The following is a 9,674-nucleotide window of genomic DNA, read 5'->3' as shown; positions in this document are numbered from 1 at the left end:
GTGATGTGTCATGACCCAAATTAACCCTCCATAAGGTGTCGTGACGTTACCTAGTCTTTACGACTAGGTAAGCCTAATATTACGAAAAATGTAAAGAAAAGACAACATTTTAAAGATAAACAGCATATTGAGAATAACCAAAAGTAGTACCACTCGACATATACAAAATACTTTTCCAAGACCCGGAATATCACTAAGTCACAAGCTGCTACAATCTATGTAGCTCTATACAAAAGTCTGAAGATAATAAAGAAAGTCTCTAGGCGAGGGAGTAGAAGGGAACTCCGAGGATCTGCAGATGCAAGAAGAAGTACCTTGAAGTCTCCTAGAATCAGCAATGCGCACTAACCCCGAGGCTGATAGCTCGCACCTGGATCTGCACACGAAAACATGTACAGGAAAGGGCATGAGTACACCACAATGGTACCCAGTAAGTGCCAAGCCTAACCTCGGTCGAGTAATGACGAGGTCAGGTCAAGGCCCTACCGGAGTAAATATAATAAATTAAACAGTAAAAGATATAAGTAAATTTTACGGTAACACGGTTAAAGAAATTCTCAAAAATTTAACAGTTAAGGGAGCTCTCGGCTCAAAAAAAGGTAGACACAATGGGGAATCCCCCGGGATACTGTCCCATAGTTCCGAATGAATATGCAGTACAGGGGGATCTCCCGGAATACGTCCGTAGTCCCAAAGTAAATATGCAGTGCTTGGGGATCTCCAGGAATACATCCGTAGTCCCAAAATAAATATGCACGACAGGGGGATCTCCCGAAATATGTCCGTAGTCCCAATTTAAATATGCAACGCAAGATGAAATGACAGGTATGGTATCGAGTTATACAGTTTACACTAAACACATATAAGGAAAGTAGGGACTTAACTAAGCATGGCGCACAGAAAGTCAAATAGGCAGTTAAAACACGTAAGCATTCTCCTTTAATCTAAGCTAAACAATTAAACGTATTAGTGCAATTTAATAAGGGAAAACAGTTTATGATTTAGAAAGGAAAACAAGTTTTTTGCAATAATAGCCCGTGTACGTACTCGTCACCTCACGTACACGGTACCCACACATCAATTAATATCAAACATCCTAAGGGAAAAGTCCCCAACACAAGGTTAGGCAAGCCACTTACCTCGACCGCTCAAATCAACTTGATATCACGTTCTTGCCATGAGTATCCGACTCCAAATGGCCCGAATCTATTCAAATTAATTGTACAATGTAAATATAACTACAAGTAACTAATTTAACTACTTAATTCGAAGCTAAAGCATGAAATTAGGAAAAACGCCCAAAAGGTCTCCCCAGGCCCACGTCTCAAAATCGGGTAAAACTTACAAATTATGAACACCCATTCAATCACGAGTTCACCCAAACAAAAATCATCTAAATCTGACGTCAAATTCCCATTCAAATCGCATATTTTCAATTGGGTAACCTTTTCTCCCATTTCCAAACTTCTGCCCTCAATTTACTTAACTAGACGAGGAAAACAACAATAGATTAATGTATTATGATAAAACATAGAGTTAGAATTAGTTACCCAATAGTTCTCCTTCAAAATCCCTCGAGAAATCGTCTCCCACCGAGCTCTAAATCAAATTTTGTGTTATGAAAATTCAAACCCTCGAAATCCCCTTTTCTGTCCAGCGATTTCCGCACTTGCGGACCTAGGACCGCACCTGCGGATAACCCATCGCAGGTGCGAAGTCCACTTACTTGGGCTGGGTCCGCACCTGCGATCCCTGGGCCGTATTTGCGGTTCCGCTTCCGCGGACAACCAGCCGTACCTGCGCGCTTGAGTCCGCACTTGCGGATGCGCTTCTGCGCTCAATCGTCCGCTTCTGCGGAACCTTGGGTCCTTCTCGCCTCCGCATCTGCAACTGCCTTTTCGTAGATGTGGCTCCGCTCTTGCGGCTCACTTGTCGCATCTGTGACCATTGACTCCCCGGCCTAAAAGTGCACCTGGGATCCCAGCCTCGCTTCTGCGAGGCCGCACCTACGGATACCCCACTGCAGGTGCGGAAACACCAGAACCAACAACTCAAAAATTCCTCTAAGTCCAAGCTTTCAACCGTTAAGCACGCGAAACACACCCGAGGCCCCCGGGACATCAACCAAACCGACCAACCAATCCTATAACACCATACGAACTTAGTCAAGCCTTCAAACCACATCAAACAACACCAAAATCATGATTTAAGCATAGATTCAAGCCTAAGAATTTAGAATTTTTCAAATTCTACAAACGACGCTGAAACATGTCAAATCTAGTCCGAATGACCTCAACTCTACACACATGTCACAAATGACATTATGAACCTACAGCCACTTCCGAAAATCCATTCCGAGCTCGATATCAAAAATTTCACTATCAGCCGAAATCGCCGAAAATTTAACTTTCGCCAATTCAAGGGGAAAGTAGATATTAGGGGATCGGGGCTCTAATTCTCAATGAAGCTAACAGAGTCGACATAATTCCATTCCGGATCCGTCTTCACACAGTTCCGACTACGGTCCAATCTCTAAGGCTTAAACTCATAACTAGGGACTAAGTGTCCCAAAACTCCCCGAATTCCATTACCAATCACTCTGGCAAATCCCAAAAGCAGAAACAAATATGGGGAAAGTAGATATTAGGGGATCGGGGCTCTAATTCTCAAAATGGCCGGCCGGGTCGTTACATCCTCCCCCTCTTAAAACAATCTTTCGTCCTCGAACGAGTATAAAGACATACCTGAAACTGTTAAAAGATGAGGGTACTGGCTGCGCATATCCTGCTCGGTCTCTCAAGTCTCCTCCTCGACCGGCTGAACCCTCCACTGGACCTTTACTGAAGCAATATTCTTTGACCTAACCTTTCTGACATGCCTGTCCAAAATGGCTACTAGCTCCTTAACATAAGATAGATCTTTGTCCAACTGGACTGAGCTGAAATATAATACATGAGTCGGATCACCGTGATACTTTCGGAGCATAGACACGTGGAATACCGGGTGAACTCCTGCTAGGCTGGGAGGCAAGGCAAGCTCATAAGCAACCTACCCAACTCGCCGCAATATCTCAAAAGGGCCAATGAACCTCGGGCTCAGCTTGCCCTTCTTCCCGAACCACATGACCCCCTTCATAGGCGATAACCGAAGCAAGACCCGCTCACCAATCATAAATGCCAAATCACGGACCTTCCGGTATGCATAACTCTTCTTCCTGGATTGGGCTATGCAAAGTCTCACCTGAATCACCTTCACCTTATCCAGGGCATCGTGGACCAAGTTTGTACCCAACAATCGGGCCTCGTCCGGCTCAAACCATCCCACTGGAGACCGGCACCGCCTACCATACAAAGCCTAATACGATGCCATCTGAATGCTGGACTGGTAACTATTGTTGTAAGTAAACTCTGCAAGTGGCAAGTATTGGTCCCAAGACCCTCCGAACTCCATCACACAGGCACAGGGCATATCCTCAAGAATCTGAATCGTGCGCTCAGACTGCCCGTCTATCTGAGGGTAAAAGGCTATGCTCAGCTCCACCCTAGTACCCAACTCCTGTCCAAAACCGTGATGTGAACTGTGTACCTTTGTCTGAAATGATGGATACTGGAATACCATGAAGGCGGACAATCTCTCTGATATAAATCTCAACCAACCTCTCAGAAGAATAAGTGGTCAACACTGGAATAAAATGAGATGACTTGGTCAGCCGATCCACGATCACCCAAATAGCATCAAACTTTCTCAAAGTCCATGGAATTCCAACTACAAAGTCCATGGTGATTCGCTCCCACTTCCACTCTGGGATCTCTAACCTCTGAAGTAATCCACCCGGCCTCTGGTGCTCATATTTGACCCACTGACAGTTGAGACACTTGGCCACAAACCCAACTATATCATTCTTTATCCTCCTCCACTAGTAGTGTTGTCTCAAATCCTGGTACATCTTCACGGCACCGGGATGAATATAGTACCGCAAGTTGTGGGCCTCTTAGAGAATCAACTCCCGAAGCCCATCTACATTGGGCACACAGATCCCGCCCTGTATCCTCATCACACCGTCATCACCAATAGTCACATCTCTGGCATCACCTCGCCGAACCCTGTCCTGAAGAACTAGAAGATGAGGATCATCATACTGGCGCTCCCTGATATGGTCAAAAAGAGAAGACCGAGCAACCACACAAGCTAATACCCGGCTAGGCTCTAAAATATCCAATCTCACAAATTGACTAGCTAAGGCCTGAACATCCAAGGCTAAGTGTCACGACCCAAACCGATGGGCTGCGACGAACACCCGGTACCTTACTCAACCGAGTACTAATGTAACGTATCTTTCGTATTATACTATCATAGGTAATTGCGCCGGAGAGGCTGTCGTGAGATAGGTAGAATAAAACATAAGGAAATACTCAACATAGGGTGACCCAACTTGATATACTGACTTATACATATGACGTACTGGCCTATAAGGCCATACTAGTATCCGTATACCTGACATCTGTCTACAAGCCTCTAAGAGTACATAAATATCATAAAGGTCGGGACAAAGCCCCGCCATACCTATAAATGTTTATTGCTATGAAGATTTACCATCTTTCCCCCTTTAGGGGAGTACTAACATTTATTGCTACGAAGATTTACCTATAAATGTTTCACTTTTTCATATTTGGCATCTTTTCACATCTTCACGGACTCTTACTTGCCTTGCGGTAACCCTTCTGCTGGTACAATTTAATTCCTTACACACAAAGGTGAAACCTAGTGTAACTGTCACACTTAGTCCATTAAGCTTAACTCTGCCCACAACGCTTGTTTTAGGGAAGAGTCTTCCTGAATTACCTTTAAAGGTTATTCTTCTGTTGTCCATTCAATTATCGTCGGAATGCGACCTCTGAAATTCTCACAATGTCAACTATTATCAAATCCTTCGGTCCCGAATTCATATTCAGTTTATCTTATTCACTAGCCCATACTAATTTCTATTACTCCAGGGGTCTAACCTTTCTTTATGGTAATCACGTTTGAGTCACCAACTCATTTCTCAAAATGGGGAAATGACTTTATGGCTTATACTCTTTTATTGTCTCAAGGCCTGTAACTTCTTGTCTTTTCCTTCACTTGACTATAGAATCTGTAGTCCAGTTATATTTTGATTTACCGTTATCACTCATATATCACATCTTACTCATGATGCTTCATTCACTCTCTTCTTATTCTCCGGACAATATTTCTGTCTATTACCTCATTATGAAAACTTCTTCAAAACATTCTTTCCCTTTTAGCCCCCCTTGATTCAAACCACTGGCACTTCGGGTCGCCTAACACTCTCTCTTTACTAGGGGCGAGAGCTATACAAAGGTAAATATTTATCCCTTCTAGGATTCCAATGCCAATCTTCTGAAATTTCTGAACATTCTAGTATTCATATCTGATTGTACTTTTCTAGATTGCACCATCTGGGTATCTCACAAGGAGAACCATTACCACGTTTGCAATATCCCTCGGAAATGTGAGCTAATGATAATAATCTATCCACAATTTTGGGTTACTCTAACCCTAGATGGATGCTGATATCCTATCCTTCTCTTAAATTATATCTGTTAACTCCCACGGGGCATAACTGAAATGGGTGTTGTCAAGTGAGTATATCTTTGTTATTGTTGAAGTAACTCATAATGCTTATATTTCTCTGCCTGAATTGTAAATATAGATTATCTTCACTAACTGGGTACCTCGTATCCTTCTTCACCTAGCTTCTTTTACTTGTTGAAAGTTGTATCTACCTTCTGATTCTCTTGTTGATTTTTACCAGAGGGGTAGATAGATATTCATGCCTTAGGTCTCCTTATCAAGAGGCTCACGCGTCGTAGTAAACACATATCTACTGAAGGCCTTACATTTACTCATCATAAGCATGACGCAAAATTGAGTTCATCTTACTCAACTCTTCCATAACCACATTCAATCTCTTACCAACTGTCTTTCTCGATGTGGATGTCGTTGTATAACAAATAAAATAGAATTTAGGAGTTTGAATTTCTTACAACTGAGATCTACCACACGACCTAGAGTAAGAAGAAAGAGTGACAGTCCTAAATTCCCTGTAGCCTCTAGCTTATAAGTGTGGTGCACAACACACCTATAAACAAGACTCTACTAGACACGGCTTGTAGACTCCCTAGGACAGAACTGCTCTAATACCACTTCTGTCACGACCCAAACCGATGGGCCGCGACGGACACCCGGTACCTTACTCAACCGAGTACTAATGCAACATATCTTTCGTATCGTACTATCATAGGTAATAGAGCCGGAGAGGCTGTCGTGAGATAGATAGAATAAAACATGAGGAAATACTCAACATAGGGTGACCCAACTTGATATACTAACTTATACATATGACGTACTGGCCTATAAGGCCATACTAGTATTCGTATACATGACATCTATCTACAAGCCTCTAAGAGTACATAAATATCATAAAGGTAGGGACAGAGCCCCGCCATACCAAACAATACATATTCAAATCATACTGACCAAATAGGCAACTCTAGAGCAAGTGGAGTGCACAAACACCTTCTGCTGAGCTGATAGCCTACTAGGAGAACTCTCAACTGTCTATTGGGACCTGCGGACATGAAACGCAGCGTCCCCAGGCAAAAGGGATGTCAGTACAAATAAAGTACCGAGTATATAAAGCATGATAGTAGTATATAAAAGACATGAAAGAAACATGGAGTAAAGAATTCCACCTGAAATTCTGAATAGCTCTGTGAATTATGAAAATTTATAATACCATGCATGTGCATATAAATGCCATACCATGCATAGGTATATGCGTTCATAACATCATCAAGCCTCTGAGGGCATCCCATCATATCATCTCAGCCACTGTGGGCAAAATCATCAACGTATACCAGTTGATCAGGTGGTGGTGCGTATATAATGCCTTAAACTTTTCCCATATCCCATATACATATAATATAAGCGTATACAATTCCTTCTGGTCATGGGTCAATGTACATGTATAAATGCATGAAATGCATAAGAAATACGTTAATAAGATTTCTCGAGTATCATAAAATCAATATGCCTTTCAGACAAATTTTATCAAATACTTATTTTTCTGAGACCCATGAACAGAGGATATAATAATAATTCACATGGAGAATCAAGAATATAGACATCCCTAGTATTTCTATGAATAGAGTCATTTGTGAAAGTTGTATATTTGCTCGTTTCGTTTGTATCGTACGGATCATGCCAAAAGGAAAGGAGGGATAGCCTTAACATACCTTAACTCCGTTGAGTCCTTAATATCTTCCAAGAAATTCTTCAAACAAATCAATTCAATCTACCACATCATAAGGAGATTCAAAATCAGTGCTGAGTAAAGGCTAAGTCCGCAACTTAAACTAGTAGTTCGTTTACGTAAATTTGGGCAGCATCTCCAATACCATATACCAACAACAAGAAGAAAACAACAATAACAACATGTGAGCATCATTTTCCAACCTTATCTCCATCATAATATACCACAAAATATCCCACACACCCTAATCACTTCATACATAAAACGACAACCAAAGTAGTATCAAACAACTTAAGATAATGTAACGATGAACGACCAGCCCACCATTCCGTCATTATGTGGTGTTTCTCCACACCATTTATCCTCCAAAACTCCATTAAACAGTATAAAAATATACAGCCTAAAGGTAATACGAAACAACCCACAAAGCAGTTCACTACAAGTCAAATAACTCGAACTCACGGCTTTCGATCACCGTCCCGTAAGTTCTAACTATTAGGAAATGAATTTATCAGCCTTTCTTGATATTCTAAAGATTAAATATAGAAATTGGAAATTTTTATTAACTATTAAATACATTCCAAAACTCAAACTACAAAGAAAAAGAGAGGCGATATAGCGATACTTACATCGTAGGGATCGTTTTAATGTTATCGCTTCTTGATTTCGTGCCTGGGATGTTAGTATTATTTGAAGATATTGTAGAGAGCTTAAGGGTAAGGTTAGGGATGTTATTTGGGCGAGCTCTCTGGAATTTTGGAGAAAGAGACGAGATGGATGTAAAAATCTCATTTATTTAAAAGTAAAAAAAAAGTGCTACTTGGCACCCTATGATTGGCCCCTCTCCCAATGCTTATAACATTTTATCCGGGTGTCGTATGAACAAACGGTTAAGTGCGTTGGAAACTACATTCCAAGAACTTCAATTTTATATATAATATATCCCAAAAAGACCTCATATAGCATACGAAATATATTTTTCAAAAAGCTCTATTACAGGGCAAATCCTTAGTCGGTGTTTCCGCAACTTTAATCCGATTTTTCTCAAACTTCGTATTTTCTATACAAATATCATATATAGCCATATTATGACTTTAAAATCATTTAAATCATGATTAACAATTCTCATATTCATTACGTCACCTTGGGACGCACATGGTGTTACACTAAGGGCCTCTCTGCTGCCGGAAGATATGCCAAATTCCCCAAACTCTCTGCCTGGTGACTCAAAGCGTCGGCCACTACATTGGCCTTCCCCGAGTGGTATAATATAGTGATATCATAGTCTTTAAGTAGCTCCAACCACCTCCGCTGATGCAAATTAAGGTCCTTCTGCCTGAACAAGTGCTGCAAACTCCGGTGATCAGTGTAAATCTCACAGGGAACACCGTACAAATAATGACGCCAAATCTTCAGGGCATGAACAATAGCTGCTAACTCGAGATCATGAACCAGATAATTCTTCTCATGCACCTTCAACTGTCTAGATGCGTAGGCAATCACCCTACCGTCCTGCATCAATACCTCTCCAAAGCCAATCCTCGAGGCATCACAATAGACAGTGTAGGACCCCGAACCTGTAGGCAATACTAATACTGGGGCTGTAGTCAAAGCTGTCTTGAGCTTCTGAAATCTCTCCTCACACTCCTCAGTCTACCTAAACGGAGCACCCTTCTGGGTCAATCTGGTCATAGGTGCCGCAATAGATGAAAATCCCTCCACAAAGCGATGGTAATACCCCGCTAAACCAAGGAAATTGCGGATCTCCATAGCTGATGACAGTCTGTGCCAACTACGCATTGCCTCCACCTTCTTCGGATCCACCTTGATCCCATCACAAGACACGACGTGGCCCAAAAATGCCACTGAATCAAGCCAGAATTCACACTTAGAAAATTTTGCATACAATTTCTTCTCCCTCAAAGTCTGAAGCACGGTCCTCAAGTGCTGCTCATGATCTTCCCGAGATCGGGAATATACCAGGATGTCGTCAATAAACACAGTGATGAAGGAATCAAGATAAGGCCGGAACACATTATGCATCAAATGCATAAAGGCTGCTGGGGCATTGGTCAGCCCAAATGACATGACAAGAACTCATAGTGACCATATCTGGACCTGAAAGCAGTCTTCGGGATGTCCGTCTCCTGAATCTTCAACTGATGATAGCCAGAACACAAGTCAATCTTGGAAAACACCCTGGCATCCTGTAACTGATCAAATAAATCATCGATGTGAGGCAAAGGATACCTGTTCTTCACTGTAACCTTGTTCAACTGCCGATAATCAATACACAAACGCATAGAACCATCCTTATTCTTCACAAATAAGACCGGAGCACCCCAAGTGATACACTGAG

The sequence above is a fragment of the Nicotiana tomentosiformis genome, chromosome 7 (assembly GCF_000390325.3).
Source record: "Nicotiana tomentosiformis chromosome 7, ASM39032v3, whole genome shotgun sequence".
Lineage (NCBI taxonomy): Eukaryota > Viridiplantae > Streptophyta > Magnoliopsida > Solanales > Solanaceae > Nicotiana > Nicotiana tomentosiformis.
Note: the sequence above shows the minus strand (reverse complement) of the source record.